Source organism: Geotrypetes seraphini, chromosome 12 (assembly GCF_902459505.1).
Source record: "Geotrypetes seraphini chromosome 12, aGeoSer1.1, whole genome shotgun sequence".
NCBI classification, from domain to species: Eukaryota; Metazoa; Chordata; class Amphibia; order Gymnophiona; family Dermophiidae; genus Geotrypetes; species Geotrypetes seraphini.
The window spans coordinates 44,371,541-44,389,430 of NC_047095.1; the positions used below are offsets into that span (position 1 = coordinate 44,371,541).

General features: G+C 48.0%; 1 protein-coding gene and 1 long non-coding RNA gene across 11 annotated transcripts in view; one reads left to right on the forward strand and one right to left on the reverse strand.

The window, feature by feature from the left end:
• Window positions 1-2,652, reverse strand: part of LOC117346579 — a 42,041-nt gene extending 39,389 nt beyond the window's left edge. For both annotated transcript variants that reach the window (XR_004536637.1, XR_004536636.1), the window contains exons 1-2: window positions 2,514-2,652; window positions 144-198 (exon numbers count right to left, since the gene is read on the reverse strand). This is a non-coding gene — a long non-coding RNA (uncharacterized LOC117346579). The remainder of the gene's footprint in view (window positions 1-143; window positions 199-2,513) is intronic.
• Window positions 2,653-2,690: 38 nt separating this feature from the next.
• Window positions 2,691-17,890, forward strand: part of GNG12 (G protein subunit gamma 12) — a 106,523-nt gene continuing 91,323 nt past the window's right edge. Inside the window, exon 1 of one of the 9 annotated variants that reach the window (XM_033916390.1) lies at window positions 2,691-2,824. The gene's annotated coding sequence lies outside the window, so the exon portion shown is untranslated. Of the gene's footprint in view, window positions 2,825-3,001; window positions 3,132-3,204; window positions 3,289-17,890 lie in introns of those variants that run through there. The other 8 variants (XM_033916391.1, XM_033916386.1, XM_033916389.1 and 5 more) reach the window with 8 other exon arrangements.

The following is a 17,890-nucleotide window of genomic DNA, read 5'->3' on the forward strand; positions in this document are numbered from 1 at the left end:
ACTGGTCGATAGTGATCGACCTTTTGGGCACCCATGATCCAAAGTATATATTACAATAGTCAAAGATACTTAATACAATTCATCTTCTACTAAACCAAGTATACTAATTGAAGTTAACTAATCTATAATTGTCATGTCCTCACCTATTCTGTGTTATGCACTACTGCAAGCTGTTCTGGGCTCCTTTGGGCGGACAGGCTAAAAAAATCAAACAAATAAATGAGTTCAACAGGATTTCATGATCCACCAAATTAAATGCACCCAATATATCAAACTGACCAGAGGGAGTGCCAGCACTGCTACTGACCTGGATTAGGTGTTAAGGCTGTCAGGGAGGCACAATCCTGCAATGATCACTAGGGCCATTTGATTACTGTGCTAATTTTTAAAGGATCTGTTTGAAGCAGTTCCCTTAGAAACTATAGAAAGGCAACCTTATTTCTCTGGATGAGTGAAATTTGGCTCTGTGCTTTGATGATCTATACATTGGGGATAAAAGGGAATGTATAGGTTTATTTATACAAACTTGAATTTTAAAAAGCAAACTTGATTAACTAGTTCCCATAGTTCTTAACCTGAACTTTCTGCCAGAATTGTTACAGCATCACAGCTATTTTGCATTATCAAAGTGCTATGGGGTTTTGCATTGTAGGCTTCAACACTGAACTTTGAGCATTGGCCTTCTAGTATGGTAAGAGGCAAACTGGAAGAAGCAGACACTCAACAACTCACATGCAATACCCCCTCCTCTCTGTCCCTGTTTGGTATCTCTCCCTCTTTTATCAACCCAAATCCTCAGCACCAATCCTGCATCTCTCTCTCATTCTCAAATTCCACATCCCACCTTCCAACCACAGGTTTGCACAGGGGACTGAAATTTCACCCAGTCTCAACCATTCCCATAACCTTCAGAAACAGTAATTTATGTTACTGAAATACACTGGAGACTCTGGCAGAGCCCATCCATTTATTTATATGCAACTTATATATCCCCAAAGGGAATCCTAAGCGATTTACACTGAATAGTCAGATACTTTAAGTGCTTTCTCCATCTGTCCTGATAGGCTCATAATCTACCTATGGTACCTGCAACAATGGAGGGTTAAGTGACTTTCTGGGGGGGTCACAAGGAGCAGTGCTGTGATTGAACCTGCAACCTCAGAGTACCGATTCTAGGCTAGATGCACTAAAGCAGGGGTGTCCAATCTTTTGGCTTCCCTGGGCCGTATTGGCCCCCAAAAAAATTTTCTGGGGCCGCACAAACGCTACAGCAAGACACAGGAGAGGGCTGGCAAGACGATAAACACCCGGGGGCAGCAGAGGAAAACTCTGCATTGCCCTCGACCGGGGCCACACAAAATACTTCACGGGGCCACAGGTTTGACACCCCTGCACTAAAGACTCCGATTGTCGCTAAACCGGTTTGACTGGTTTGGTGACCAATCGTATTTGCCGACCTGATGCACAAATCAGCTCACCACGTGGTTTTCTGTATGATCGCTCATTCTCTGATTCTACCATGCAAATGAGGGCATTAATATTAAAACCAGCCATCCGCTGATGCCCCCTAATTTTGCATGCCAGAATCCAATCGGAAAAGCTGACCCTGGAAAGCTGACAAGACTGCCTGTTTTGTTTTTCGGGCATTATCAGCTCACCCTGATACCAAAAGAGGCAGGAGGGATGCCCACTCCCTCCTGCTACGGTGAACCCCCTGTCGAACTTACCCACCCCAACCCTGGTATTAAGAGGCAGGAGCGATGCCCACTCCCTCCTGCCATGGTAACCCCCCCTCAAACTTAACTTCCCTGCCAGCCCCCACAACTGAACTCTCCCCTCCCTGCTCCACTTCTGGCAGGAGGGATGCCCCCCCATCTTCCTGTGGTCACGGGGAGGGGCCTAAGGCCCTGATTGGCTCAGAAGGGAGGAGCCTTAGGTATCTGAGGTCCTCCACACTGGCACTGAGAAGGCCAGCCATTTTGTAGTGGCAGGCTTGAGGAACAGAAGGGACTGTGCATCCCTCCTTCTGTCCATAATCTGTTATTAAGACATGGGGGAAGCCTCTGCTTGCCCTGGATAGGTAACAGGGAATATTGCTACTTCTTGGGTTTTGGCCAGGTACTAGTGGATTGGCCACCATGAGAACAGGCTACTGGGCTTGATAGACCACTGGTCTGACCCAGTAAGGCTATTCTTATGTACATGGATAAAGTAGTGCAATTGCCAGCTAGTGTGTTTTAAACTAGCATAGCCACAGACGTTAATTAAGCCCCCCCCCCAAACAAAAAAATATCTGATTTTTTTCTTACATTATACTTAATTAGAAACTTTTTATTTAGTTGGCTTAAGTTACATTCATAACCGCTTTATTTCATGCTTTACCAATAACCTATAGTGACCCCACCCCCTACCCTTAACTCCCCTCCGACACGAATTAGAAATAAAAAAAGAAGATTTATGCAATCAGCATCGGTGCCGCTGTTATAACTCCATGTGTATTATTGAACACGTACCGCTTTGGTGATAAACCACGCCTTAGTACTGTGGAATAAGTCTTCCAAGTCCTGGCTTCAAGAGTCAAAACGGCAGACATCATCCCGATGTACTGGCGCATGGGTGCGGCGACCTCCACGTGCAGCGATCTGGCCGCGCGTGAAGGTCGCCACACGCCTGCGCCAACAGATCAGGTGACTTCAGATACCGTTGGGCCCGTGCATGTGTCCTTGCGAGACTCGCTGCATCAGCCCCGCGTGGAGGGGCGCAAGAGCGGCAGTACAGACTAGTTCTTGGAAGCGAAAAGGAGGCCGTGCTTGGCGGATACTAGGTACGTAGTTAATCACTGAAAGGCTGCGTGCGCACGTGAACCCCATAGCAACTGCTTCCATCCTCGCAGCGCTCTCCACGTCCCACTTCTCTCGACCGCACGCGACAGGTCCCGCAGCTTTTCTTTCTCCGGCGTCCCGCCCGTCTCTGACGCAACTTCGTCAATTCCCCTGCGTCCCGCCCCCCCCCCCTCCGTCGCAACTTCCTGTTTCCAGCTAGGCGGGACGCGTCCGAGGGAGAGAGGTTGTGTCAGAGGGGACGGGGCACCGGAGAAGGAAAACTGCGGGATTGGTGGTGGGCGACCTCAGGTATGAGCTTGATTGGGGGGGAGGGGTTTTCCAAGAAGTGTCGGGTCGCGGAACGGGAGAGACATGGTGGTCCGGGGAGAGACCAGGGGGAGGGGGGGAGACCGTTCCCCCCGGTCTCTGAATGCGTGTGAAGAGGGGTTTGAGGGCAGCCGAATAGGTGAGACACGCCTAATGCGTGTAAATTGGTATCTCTTGTATGGATGGCGAACAGGCGCTGCTTTTGTCAACTTCCTTTGGAAAAAAAAATAGTTTGATTCCTGTCTTTCCTAAGGAAGTCGCAGGATCTCAAACAGGGAAGGTGCAGAGTGGTATTTTTTTTTAAAACGGACTCTTGTCTTCATGTCTTGTTCTGCCTGCTAAATTATGTAGTTTGTCGGTAGTATGCGAGGGGGGAGGGGTTGGAAATCAGGTGGGAACCTTGAGATCATTTCTCTCCCTGCCCTGGAGAGCAACTCAACTACGTGTTCCTGGTTTTCCACTGTTTACTTCCTACTCTTTGTATCATCAGACGGTCACTGTCTGGCTCGATTGTAACCTTGAAAGCTGCAGGGTGTGCAGTGAATCTACTTTACGCCGCTATAGTTTTAAGCAAAATTCAAGTCGATTTAAACGAGGGTTTGGGGTTGTCTGTCACGTTGCTGGGAAGGTCGATGGCTCAATGATTTTTTTTTTTTTTAACTAAAAGCTCAGTATAGCTTTACAGAATGTGGATTAGCTATGGGATCATATCTTAACTATAAAGATTCGATTGATTGCTTTCTGTGTGCTTGGAAGTCATTATACACTCTGCAGCAAAGTTAGCTCCTCAGCTCAACGTTTAAAGAACTTATCTGGTTGCTTCGGATAATTCAAACTATCCCTAAAATCTCCCTATCCCTAAAATCTAAAAAACCAATCTGCATATTCTCTGCAGATTGCAGGCCGAGTATAAATAGCATTGTGATAAGGATTTTTCTATCCTTAAGTGCAAAACATGCAATATTAATTTCTAACTTTTCAGTTCTGTTTTTTATAAATGCTATATAAATTCTTTGTTGCTCTCTCTATATTATATCTGCCTTTGTGATTATGCAGCATTTGATACGATTAATGTTGTAATTAGAAATGTTTACTAGGAGCAATACACTTGTCTTGCACATTAAAAGTTTGACAAGTCATCTTTATAGAAATATCATTCAACTGTGGTTGCTGGTAGGGAAGAGCTTAAAAATATCTTAAATATTTTAACTCCTTCTTAATAATTCCCAGCCAAATGGAGAGAGATGTGTGGTGGTTGGGGTTTTTTTTGTGAATGGGACTTATTGTATCCTTTGTCTGCCATAAAAATGAATGAAATCTCTAGTTCCACTGAAAAGACCAAGAATTTTGAAGAATCATTAGATGTATCACAAAGCTACTGAAGCTATTGTTGGTTCAGCTCTTAGTAAACTAAAGTTTTGGTTTTAAATCAAATATTGTAGTACTTTGGCAGATGGCTGCTAGGAATATTTTAATGAAATTGCAGTTATGATAGTCCAAAATGTGTGGAATTAATGATTCTTAGAATTCATGATGAGGTTTTTACATTTTGTTTTGGTTAAAGTGTGCATTACATTTTAATAATATTAACTCTTAGATTTTATGGAATTTAAGATGAAGCCAGAATGCCCTGATGGAAATCCTGTGATTTTGAGAAACTAGCAAAAATATAGAAACCATTAAGGGCTTTCAGTGTAGTCTTTGGTTTTGCATATTGAATGCAGTTGTTTGCACTTTTGAAAGAAATTTAAAAACTGGCTATTTTCACTGTTAGATATAACGAAAATGTCACAACTTTCCTGAAAATATGATGTAAAAGGTATTTAAAAAATTTCAAAGTAGTTTCTCTAAAGACTTGTCATCCATCGTTTGATGAGATTTGATCAGTGTTCATTATTGACTCTAATTTGATGTGAAGATTTGTGTTTATGGTACACTGCTTAGAAGGTTCCCAATTCATAGAAACGTGATGGCAGATAAGGACAGAATGGCTCATCTAGTCTGTCCATCCACTATCTCCTCCCTAAGAGATCCCACATGCTTGTCCCACGTTATCTTAAATTCAGATACAATCTTTGTCTCCACAACTGGGAGACTATTCCATGCCGAGAATGACATGGGGACAGAATTTGTCCCTGCAGTTAACCGTGAGAAATCATCCCCGTCTCATTCTTTTAAGGAGAGAGGGAAGAATGACACAATATGTTTTTCCACGGTTATCTGCGGGAATTCTATTCCTGTGTCATTCTCTTAAGTCACACATTGCATCTGCCGCTCTTTCTGCAAAGAAGTATTTCCTTAGATAATTCCTGACCCTATCACCTATTAACTTCATCCTTTGTCCTCTCCTTATGGCGCTTTCCTTCCTTTGAAAAAGACTTGTCTCCTGTACATTAACATCACAGAGATATTTCAACATCGCTATCATATCCCCCTCTCAAATCGTTCTTCCAGAGTATACATATTAAGGTCTCCAAGTCTGTCCCCATACAATTTATGAAAAAAGACCATTTACCAATTTTGTAGCAGCCTTCTGGACCGACTCCATCTTTTTGAAGGTGCGGTCTCCAAAATTGAACATAGTATTCCAAATGGGGTCTCACCAGAGCCTTATACAACAACATTATCACTTCACTTTTCCTACTGGCTACTCCTCTCCTTATGCACCAAAACTTCTTCCTTGCTTTGACCATCAATAGCTTATAAATTATGTGTAAGTTCAATACTAAATAAATAAGATCAAAAGGTTAGTATGCACAGTGGCATAATAAGGGGGACAGACCGCCCTGAGTGCTGTCTTGGGGGGGCCTCTGGCACCTCTCTCCCTCTGAGTAATTCCCTGCCATGCACGCATCTTGCTTCCATCCCCCATGCCTCTAACTCTTCACTGGCGCGAGCAGCATCTCCAACTTGCTGCTCGTGCCAGTCTGCTCACGGAACCAGGAAGTGGCAGAGGGAGAGCTGATGCTGGTGCAGGCAGTAGGAGATGCTGCTCTCGCTGATGAAGTTAGAGGTCCTGGGGAAGTAAAGGGGCACATGCATACGACAGGGGGGCAGAGAAGAAGGTGGTGGGTGCTATCACCCTGGGTACCTTCTATCTTCACTACACTAGTCCAGGAATTTGTTCACATACATGTACTAAGACAATTTAGGATCCATTTATTCACTGATATGTCAGAGCTTCTCTTGAAATTTTTTTGTAATTATTTTTTCAAAAGTTAGACTTGTCATTATCAGTTATATTTTGCTATAAATCAGTGTAACAAAGAATGTGTGTAGTTTTCTTAATATCTTATATTCTTACCATATTTTCAGGAAGACTATTGAGGACAATGCAATAGGATGCTGATTATCCAGATGTCAGATTATCCAGATGTCCAATTATCCGGACTGCTTCTGTTTCTTATTTGTAAAAATTTTTTATCATAATCTCTGTATCAGTTATCACATTATACTTGACACAGTAAAACATGTTATAACTTAAATAGTTTATTTTTTCCATTTATTAAAAACAAAAAAATAATGTTCAAAGGCCCTGTTCAAAGGTTCTGTTAACAGCACCGGCCAAATGTCAATCATGCGTAGGCTCTGTTAATACATTTGTAGCTTACGTCTGACATAGTCTGCTTCTCTGCCACCCTGAGTGGAATCTGCAGCTGCTCTTTGCCAGTTTCCAGCCCTGCAACCTTTTCTGCTTCTCATTGCCACCCTGAGTGGAATCTGCAGCTCTTCTTTGCCACTTTCCAACCCTCTGACTTGAATTGTACAGAGATCTGGAGAAAAGTATGCACCTGTGTCGGATGCAGCATATGTCATGTCAGGGAAATTGACTTTCCCTAGCAACAGCAGCAGATGAATCCAGAGACCAATGGGATAGCACACATCTACCAGCAGGCAGAGATAGAGAAACTGATTAACAGGTGGTCCCATTGGCTGGCACTCCTCCTGTATCTCCAGTATTCTCTATCTCCCAGCAGGAAATGGTCGCTATTCAACTAGCTCCTGAATTCTGGCTGTGACTGGAACTTTATTTTCTCCTGTTGAGGTTTCTCTTCAGTGAGACTGCCATTCTGTTTCTCCTGTTGAGGTTTCTCTTCAGTGAGCTGGCAATGCTATTTCTCCTGTTGAGGTTTCTCTTCAGTGAGCTGGCAATGCTATTTCTCCTGTTGAGATTTTTTCTTCGGTGAGACAGGGGTGTCCGGCTGAACGGTGCCGGCTTTAGGGGTTACACCTGGGCCCCCCCAGGTCCCTGCCTCACCCTCCCTCCATTGCTAGAGGGACTGACTGGGTCTCAGTTTTTTTCTTCTTTCCCTACTCTGTTAAAAAAAAAAAAAAAAAAAAAGAGATCACAGTTGCTACATTCTGCCCTGCTTTTACTGCACTACTAGCTCTAACTGGCTTCAACCTGTCCTAATAACAAGCTTTTACTGTCTTTTGAACTTCAGGTTCTGTTTGGGAGTCTTAGTACTGTGGGTTCGGTCATCGTACATTTAAGGAATGGATATTTTATTGAGGCTAAGTTTTATGATTAGAAATCCGTGGAGGGAGCCGGGACTTCCCGCCCTTTGCATGCACGTGCTTGGTTTCCTTGTTGGTTACAGCGCGGCAGTAGCGGTGCGATTTCATGCTCGCACTTGTTCTCATTGTTGGGTTTCAGTGCAGCAGGAGTCCTGTTTATTCTGAGGCTCTCTTTCATCGGTGTTTGTCACGGCCATGTGCAGCTGATTGTGCAGGTGCCGGTTTATAGCAGCGCGCGTGAGATGGGACATGTTTTTTCCGGCGCTGAGGCCATTCTTCTGGTTATTCCCCGAGTCTGATTTTCTTTCTATGCAAGCCGCGGCAGGGTAAATTTTGCAGGGCTTGAATCCGACTATGTTTCTAGGAGCGTTGATGTAGCGACCACGTGTCAGAGAGAATCAGGCGTGCACTTGGGTCTCCAGCGATGGCGGGAGAGCTGCAGCATTCCGGTAGTTTGTTTCCAGCTGACTTTGGTCAGGGTATGCCGGGGCTTCTCTCCTTTCCGGTTCAGACAAGTTGTATGTGTTTCACTAGCTTTGGGACACGCTTGGGCAGATTTATATGTCTATGTCTGTGTTCCTGCTGTACTCTCTTGAAGGAAGCTGCTTGTTTAATCGGACTCTGGGGTTAGCACTCAAGGGGTTTACCAGAGAGACTCTGACCTGTGCTAGGTCACCCTGTTGCGGTTTGTCTCCGGACTGGGGCGACATACGGCAACTCACGGCACGGTGAGATCAGCAGTAAGATCACAGTACTTCACACAGATATCTCATTGTCTCTCTTGGGGTCCCTGCAGATTGAGCCTTTGTCTGTTGGTAACTGTTCTTATTTGGGCCTCTGTGCTGAGCTGCATGTGTCTAGTAGTGGCACAGGATATATATGCCTAAAGGTAGTACAAACAGTTTCCAAGTTCGGGCTGTCTCTATGGGCATAATGACACTGCGCATCTTCCTGCGGCCAGGACTCTCTTTCTCTATTTCTGAGGGGGCCTGGACTTCAGATTTCCATGCTTATCACACTGGTTTCTCCTGTCGCCATTTTCTCATGGCACATGCTAGACGGGCCCCCCGACCAGACAGGAACGGCTGTACAGCTCCTTTTCACCAGGAGCCAGTTACCTAGTCTATCAAACCCGCGGAGGATCACGCGCTATGTATCTGTTAGCCTCATCCCGGAAGCTCTCATTAACGATGTGAGCTTTGTCTGATACCTGTAAGGATGCTGTTGTTTTCCACGGGGCGGTAGATGCAGCATCTTGATTGAGTCTAGTACGTATTCACTTTAAAGGACATATGTATTTCGCTCATGTTGCATGGCGTTAGTACTGTTTTCATGGTTCCAGTATATTCCTATTTTCATTGTGAAACTTGATTTTTCCTAGGAGAATCTTCTTGCAGATCCTACAGTTCTCATCCTGCCATTCCCTGACCTTCTGCACTTCATTCTGAGGGGATCTTGGATTCTTCCAATGACTCTTCAGGCTTTCTCATGAGGGAGAAGACGCTATAATGTCAGGTCAGGGGGCTGTGAAGATTTTTCAGGATGCTTGCAACTTTGCATCCTCCTCAGGTTTCCAGTTCGTTCTTGGAGTCTCTCTGTTTTGTGTTTCCCTTTTCAGTGTTACTGGTCCTCAGGGCAGTTCTTGTAGTTCTTCGGGAACTAAGGGACTTTGTTCCACTTACTGCATGGTGCCCAAGATGGGGGCATTGGGCAGGCTGGATCCCATTCTGCTGAATTAGTTTCTCAGGGTTACACATTTCTGCAGAAAAACTGGGAGAATATTTACATTTTCCCTTTAGACTCCGAATCGGCACTAGGTTTGCTTGCTTCTTTTTGAGCAGCATTTTCGGTTTTGGCACATGCCATTATCCCAGGACAAGCAGGCAGCATATTCTCACATGTGGGTGACGTCATCCACGGAGCCCCGACGCGGACAGCTTTTCAAGCAAACTTGATTGAAGATTTCAAGTTTGCTGGTGCTGTACCACGCATGTGTGTGCCTTCCTGATCCACTAGAGGGCGCATCCCCTCCTCATGGTCTTCAGTTCTTAGTTTTCCGCGGAGCCAGAAAGCCCTGTCTCTCTTCTCTGCGTTCTTCTAAGTGCCTTTCTAGCACTGCGGCTTCTTTATTTTGTTAGGGAGTCGCTGTGCGTTTGTTGATTGATCGTGTATTTCTTTGTTTCAAAAAAAAAAAAAAAAGGACTTTTTATTGTGTTTCTGCTGGTTCCACCGGCAGGCCCTTCTTGGGCCTCAGCCATGCTGCTAGGCCTCAGTTGGCTGCAGCTGTATTTTCTTCTTCCCTGGCCTCTCTCTGGGCTCACCTCGTGTGAGCAGAATGGCCGGGACCCTTTTCCTTCGTTGGAATCGGACTGATTAGCTTCGATCCCCGGTAAGTTTTCTTTCTGTTTTTCTAGGTGCGTTACCTCGGTAACGCCGCCGGCTGAGTCTCAGGCATTCCAGGCATCGAGTGCAGTCGTGCCCACCTCTTCGAGACCTTCAAAGCGTGCCTCCTTTCATGGGAATACTCATCTCGAGGTTGCCCTTTATGGAGCGCACTGCTGCACCTTTATTACCAGTTTCATTGGTACGGTGCCGACTTCTGACGGTCTTCGGTGTACGTCGACTGAGGCTTTGTGCCTCGACGTCGACTGAGGCTTTGTGCCTCGACGTCGACTGAGGCTTTGTGCCTCGACGTCGACTGAGGCTTTGTGCCTCGCCGTCGACTGTGGCTTCGTGCCTCGCCGTCGACTGTGGCTTCGTGCCTCGCCGTCGACCGTGGCTTCGTGCCTCACCGTCGACCGTGGCTTCGTGCCTCACCGTCGACCGTGGCTTCGTGCCTCGCCGTCGACCGTGGCTTCGTGCCTCGCCGTCGACCGTGGCTTCGTGCCTCGCCGTCGACCGTGGCTTCGTGCCTCGCCGTCGACCGTGGCTTCGTGCCTCGCCGTCGACCGTGGCTTCGTGCCTCGCCGTCGACCGTGGCTTCGTGCCTCGCCGTCGACCGTGGCTTCGTGCCTCGCCGTTGACTGTGGCTTCGTGCCTCGCCGTTGACTGTGGCTTCCTGCCTCGCCGTCGACTGTGGCTTCCTGCCTCGCCGTCGACTCCGGCTTCGTGCCTCGACGTCGACTCCGGCTTCGTGCCTCGACTGAGGCTTTGTGCCTCGACGTCGACTGAGGCTTGGGGCCTCGACTGAGGCTGCGGCTTGGTGCCTCGACGTCGGCTGGGGCTTGGTGCCTGCACGTCGGCTGGGGCTTGGTGCCTAACCGCCGCCTGAGGCCTTGTGCCTCGACGTAGAATGCGGCTTTGTGCCTCGACTTTCTGCCTCGACGTCGACTGGGGCTTGGTGTCTCGATGTCGCCTGCAGCTTGGTGTCTCGACGTCGACGGATGCTTTGTGCCTTCGCCGTCGGCTGCGGCCGTGTGCTTCGCGTCACTTGACGCTTGTGCTTCAACATCGTCTGAGGCTTGGGCCTCGACGTCGACTGAGGCTGGGGGCCTCATTGTCGGCTCGAGCTCTGTGCCTCGTCGTTGACCGAGGCTTTGTGCCTCGCCGTCGACTGGAGCTTTGTGACTTAGCGTCGCTTGGGGCTTTGTGCCCTTTGGTTGGCTGTGGCCTTGTGTCTCGAAGTCGACTGTGGCTTGGTGCTGCAACGTCGCTGGGGGCTTTATACCTCGGCATCGACGGGGGCTTAGTGCCTCGACGTCATCTGGGGCTCTGTGCCTCGGCGTCTCCGGCTCCTGTTCGAGAGGGTTCCCTGCTTTCTCTTCGGTTCATTCCGGGCAGCCATGACGGAATCTTGTAGTACGGAGTTTGGTTTCCTGGAGGAGACTCTCTCCCTGCTCCGGCTCTATTGCTCCCGCCATGCGTCATCTCGCTTGGTGCAGAGTGTGGCTGGGGATCCGAACCTCCAGGATCGTCTCGCCATTTTTACTTGCGTGAGTACTGCGCTTCTTGAGGCCTCTCTTGCGGAGGCCTCTAACCGCCTCTCAACACGCGACCGGTCCTTCGCCTTTCGGGACGCCTTCAGCTGAATCCCTTCTGCCTTGGTGGTTTGGACTCCTTCTCCGGAGGGGCCTCCGGATACCTTTCTTGTGTTATCTCGGCCTCCTTCGCAGCAGCTGCAATAGCTGCAGCTGCGCCGGGTTATGGTCCAGCCGCCGGCTTCGGCAACTCTTGGCCGTCTTTTTGACGATTCTCGCATAGCCTCCGGGCTGCTCTCCTTCTGGGGATTCCCCTCCTCCCTTCGGGAGGGGTGTCTCCGTGTCTACGCATCAGGAGTATAGCCTCGCTTCTGTCGGTTGGGCATTCCCATCCTCCCATCTGCGTCTGGTCCTGGCCCTTTGTGCCCTGCACTAGTTTCTGGTCCGGGAGTGGTTCAGACTCTGTCCGCCCCAGTCTCGGGAGTCCGTCGGGGCGGACCTGGACCCAGTTTGTCTGCGCTCCTTCTTGTCTTGGCCTCCGGGGGAGGCCCTTGTTTGTTTATGCCGGAAGGTGACCCCTCTGTCCTCGGTCCGTCTCCGGTCTTTTCTGCCTCTGCCTTGGCAGGCCACCTGTCTGCGCCTGAGTCAGCTGGTGTCTCAGCGGTCTTCGGCCTCGGCCGAGCTGATGCTGATCCTTTTGGGATCATGGGTCTCCACGGTTCATGTCCCGATGTTCGCCTGGTTTCATCTTCGTGTTCCCCGCTGGATCCGAGCATCTCAGTGATGGCAGGATCGGGATCCCGCTTCCCAGCACATTGTGGTGCCTCCCTCCTTGACACGTTTGTTTCGTTGGTGGGCCACCTCTTCGTATCATCGCATCAGAAGGTTCTGCCGATGGACTTCTTGGCATAGGCTTAGGGGTGCACCTCGACGGCCTTCAGACTCAGGGTCTTTGGTCGGGTGCGGGCCGTCGCAGCCGCATCAATCTGCTGGAGCTCCGGGCCATTTACAATGCCGTGGTGGATTTTCGTTATTGCAAGATTGTGGGGTCCTGGTGCGTCCCGACATCCCGGTGGCGATGTATTCTGTGATCAAGCCAGGATGTACAGGTTCCCTGTTACTTTGCAGGGAAGCCCTTCGTCATTGGCAGGGGGCGTTACACCACTGCTTCTTTCTTCGGGCGGTGTATTTCCGGGGTGTGCGGCATTGTCTGGTGGACACGTTGAGTCGCCCTTTTCGGCCGCATGAATGGTTGCTCCATTCTCAGACTCTGCGGCATGTGGTTGTTCGGTGGGGAACCCAACAGGTAGTTCTGTTTGCTTCGCCCCTCACTCACTGGTTGCCTCGATATTGCTCGAGGATGTTCTCCCGGGTTCGCATCGAGGTGGATGCTTTCCTTCTCGATGGAATGGGCAGGTTCCTCTATGCGTTCCCTCCCTTTACTCTGATTCTCGGGTCTTTGATACACCTCCTGTCGGTCTGCGCCACCATGATCTTGATGGCTCCTCTGTGGCCCTGGCGGCCCTGGTTCTCCCTGCTCCTCCAGCGTGTCAAGGAGACTCAGCTTCTACCTATGTTCCCGTCTCTGCTGTCTCAGTGTTGCGGTTTCTGTTGCATTCCAATCTGCAGTCTCTACACTTATCAGCTTGGTTCCTCGCAATGTGCCTCCCTCCTTCTGTTTCTCTCAGTCGGTGGGGGTGTTCTCGAGGCCTCTCGAAAGATCTCCACCCGGCAATGCTTTTCCCAGATATGGTCCTGATTTGCTGCGTGGTGTGTTGAGCACCGCATGGATTCGCTCTCTGCCTCCTTGCCTTCAGTGCTGGATTATCTGTTGCACTTGTCTCGGTCTGGTCTCAAATCTACATCTATTCGAGTCCACCTCTGTGCATTTGCTGCCTTTCATCGGCCGCTGAATGGGACGCTGCTCTCCGTCCATCCGACGGTTTCCCGCTTTATGAGGGATCTTTTCATTGTACATCCTCCGCTCAAAGCCCCTCCGGTGGTTTGGGATCTTTGTGTGTTCCTGGCTCAATTGGTGATACTGCTTGTCCTGGGATAAAGCACAGTTACTTACCGTAACAGGTGTTATCCAGGGACAGCAGGCAGATATTCTCACAACCCGCCCGCCTCCCCGAGGTTGGCTTCTTTGCTAGCTATCTGAACTGAAGACCATGAGGAGGGGATGCGCCCTCTAGTGGATCAGGAAGGCACACACATGCGTGGTACAGAACCAGCAAACTTGAAATCGTCAATCAAGTTTGCTTGAAAAGCTGTCCGCGTCGGGGCTCCGTGGATGACGTCACCCACATGTGAGAATATCTGCCTGCTGTCCCTGGATAACACCTGTTACGGTAAGTAACTGTGCTTTTCACCTACCCAAGGCTTCAAGAACATTTTTGAAAATGTGGGCGGAGGTACCGTTTTGGCGCTACCAGGTGATTCACCTAATTTCTTCTTGACTGACTGCTTGATTCGGACGTCTTCCAGTTGGGCCTTTTGACTGACACGAAAAGGGTGGTTTCTTTTCCTCAGTTCTTTGTACGTGCATCTTCGAATTTGCACAGCGCTCTTTTCTCCTGTACTATTTATAGGTATATCGGGGAGATGTTTTTATTTATATAGGAGAGAAATGTGTTTCTTCCCAGAGACTAGGGCGATGGGTCACAGTCTCAGGTTTGCATTCTTCTTGGGTCACCATGACCCAGAGTATGGGATTCTGTACAGGTTATAGGATCCATGTTGCTGATTCCACTGGGAACTTTGGCTTGCTTTCCCATTATAACGCTACAGCAGTCGCTTTTGTTCTGGTGGCTCCCGGTATCTCAGGGCTCCAATTATTTGGTAAGCTCCTCATGCATCGCTCTGTATGATTTGGTGGCTCAGCGAGATTTCTCTTTTCAAAGGCATGTCTCGATCTTTGCTGGACTAGCTCAAGGCCACCAAACATCCCGGGCTGTGGGGTTGGGGGGGGCTCGGTGCCTTCCATCCTCAGCTCCTGGAGTCTGGTCTTAAGAGGCGACTCAGTACTTGTTCATTCTTCTACTCTTGAGCATGGTCAGGCTACCTTTCTGGAGCTTCAGACCATTCTTCCAGAATGCCGCTGAGGGTCCTTTCAGTCAATATTATGATGGGGGTATTTCTCTACAGCTTGGGCAGTAGGTGATGTACTCAGTTGCCAGGTACAGTTGTTGTTCTACTTCAATGGGTGGACCCTCATCTTTCTTTTCTGTTGGCAGATCATTTTAAGGGTCAGCAAAGAGTTTGGATAGTCTTTCTCTCCGCGAAATCTGAGCATGGCCTATTTATTGTATGTTACAGTGTACAGCACTGTGTACGCTCTAGAAAGTGTAAATGTTAGTAATAGTGAAATCTTCTACATCCTGGATATTGGGAATTTTGGCACAGGTGTTCCAGCTCTTTTTATGGACGTGAGATCTCCTGGAACTAGACCTCATGGCCTCATCTCACAATCAATGCTTCCTAGCTTCTTCGGCGGGCACAGGGAGTGGGAGTAGAGGGGTAACAGCGTAGCTTCTTTCTCACCTCTGGTTTCTCTTTTTCAGTGTTTTCCCCTGGCTGATGATGGCTTGGATTTGCCATCTCAAGCTTGCTTTCCGGGCACAGTATTTGTAGAATCTTTGGCTTGGCTGCGCCATCCTTGCTATGTGGATCTGATGAGTCTTTCGACAGCCGGACTAAGAAGTTTCCTGGTATCTCCAGATTAGCTCACCTAGGGTCCGATCAACATGGATATTCGTACTACTTTGGTATTACGACCTAGCATTTGAGAAGTCATGACTGACGTGTAAGGGTTATGCAAAGCAGATTGTTTCTTCTCTTATCCAGGCGCTACAGACGTCTTCACCTGTGGCTTCTGCTTCCTTTTGGAGGTTTTTCCTTTCTTGAATACTTCTTAACATTTGCACCCTTCCAGAGTTCCTTTTTGGCACAGGTGTATTGCCGAGGGCTTAGCGTTCAATTCCCTTCAGCTTCAAGTGTCATTTAGCTTGTTACAAGGGCTAGGTATATTGCTCTTCGATTACTTCTCAGCTTCATGTAGTTCAGTTCCTAAATGGAGTACGGTATATTTGTACACCTCTTAGAAAGCCCTGTCCGGAGTACAGTCTTCAGGTACTTCTTCGCAGTTTACCGAAGGCTTCATTTCCTCTTTGTGCCGTTGAACACGGGGTTTCTTGTGGCTATGGCTTCGGCTCTGCAGTTTTCCGAGTTGCAGGCCTTGTTCAGCGGGGGCACAGGGAGTGGGAGTAGAGGGGTAACAGCGTAGCTTCTTTCTCACCTCTGGTTTCTCTTTTTCAATGTTTTCCCCTGGCTGATGATGGCTTGGATTTGCCATCTCAAGCTCGCTTTCCGGGCACAGTATTTGTAGAATCTTTGGCTTGGCTGCGCCATCCTTGCTATGTGGATCTGATGAGTCTTTCGACAGCCGGACTAAGAAGTTTCCTGGTATCTCCAGATTAGCTCACCTAGGGTCCGATCAACAGGGATATTCATACTACTTTGGTATTACGACCTAGCATTTGAGAAGTCATGACTGACATGTAAGGGTTATGCAAAGCAGATTGTTTCTTCTCTTATCCAGGCGCTACAGACGTCTTCACCTGTGGCTTCTGCTTCCTTTTGGAGGTTTTTCCTTTCTTGAATACTTCTTAACATTTGCACCCTTCCAGAGTTCCTTTTTGGCACAGGTGTATTGCCGAGGGCTTAGCGTTCAATTCCCTTCAGCTTCAAGTGTCATTTAGCTTGTTACAAGGGCTAGGTATATTGCTCTTCGATTACTTCTCAGCTTCATGTAGTTCAGTTCCTAAATGGAGTACGGTATATTTGTACACCTCTTAGAAAGCCCTGTCCGGAGTACAGTCTTCAGGTACTTCTTCGCAGTTTACCGAAGGCTTCATTTCCTCTTTGTGCCGTTGAACACGGGGTTTCTTGTGGCTATGGCTTCGGCTCTGCAGTTTTCCGAGTTGCAGGCCTTGTTCAGCGGGGATTCCTATTTCTGATTTCCAAAATCTGGGGTATCAGTTCGGACGGTACCACAATTCTTTCTAAGGAGGGGTCATCCTTTCTTTTATGATGCGCTCCCTTTTCCTTCCTTCTTCCTGGGAGGAGAAATGGGGAGAAGTGCTTTTATTCACTGCATTTTTTGAAAGTGCGTAACGTTCTCCGCGAGCAAGGTTTCTAATGATTTTTAGTTGTTTAGATCACCTTTTTGTATTCTTCAAGGGACGCCTCAAACATATGGCGGCGTCCAAAGCCTCCATCGCTCGATGGGTCCAGGAGGACATTCTTTACGCTTGCTTGATGGCAGGGAAGCGGTTGGCGAAAGAACTTCATAACCATTTCATCAGAGTGGTGGCTACTTCTTGGACTCGGTCCAGAGGTTTTTTCCTTGGAGGAGTTTTGGTCTCGCGGCTACTTGGTCTTCTGAGAGTGCTTTCTCTCAGCATTACTGGTTGGATGTGGGGGCACATGCGGTAGATGCGTTTAGTGCGTCGGTTGTTGCGGAGGCGGCGTTTGCTTCCCACCCAGATTGAGGATTGCTTTGCTACATCCCATTGGTCTCTGGATTCATCTGCTGCTGTTGCTAAGGAAGGAAAAATTATGGTCTTAACCTGTTAAATTTCTTTCCTTTAGACGCAGCAGATGAATCCAGAGCCCCACCCTTTCTGGATATTATCTGTCAGTTTTTTCTTTTGCAACTTTCGAAGTTTGTTATTATTGAAGGTTGTATTCTGTATTATTGCCTTTTGAGATTTGTTATGGGAAAGAAGGTTTTTTTTTCCATGCTATGCCTCTTGATGGTTACAGATGCTTGGGCAAGGAGCTATACTGGAGATACAGGAGGAGTGCCAGCCAATGGGACCACCTGTTAATCAGTTTCTCTATCTCCGCCTGCTGGTAGATGTGTGCTATCCCATTGGTCTCTAGATTCATCTGCTGCGTCTAAGGGAAAGAAAATTAACAGGTAAGAACATAATTTTTCCACTTCCGATTTATGTCAAATGTCGGTTTTCAGAGCTTTTCGGTACAACGAAAATTATAGCACCTCGGGTTGTTTGAGGTGTTTTCCAAAGTCTCAGATTTAAAATATAAACAGATGTATTCAGTAAAGAAATGAAAACCATTCTGTTCAAGAAATTTGTCAAATGATCTAACCAAACCGTATCGACCATTCCCAGATCCTAGCGCATACTATAGCTATCAACCTTGTAATCTCCCTGGGAATGCCCACGCTAATTTCTTGTTGTAAACCGCCTAGAACTGAAAGGTATTGGCGGGATAGAAGAC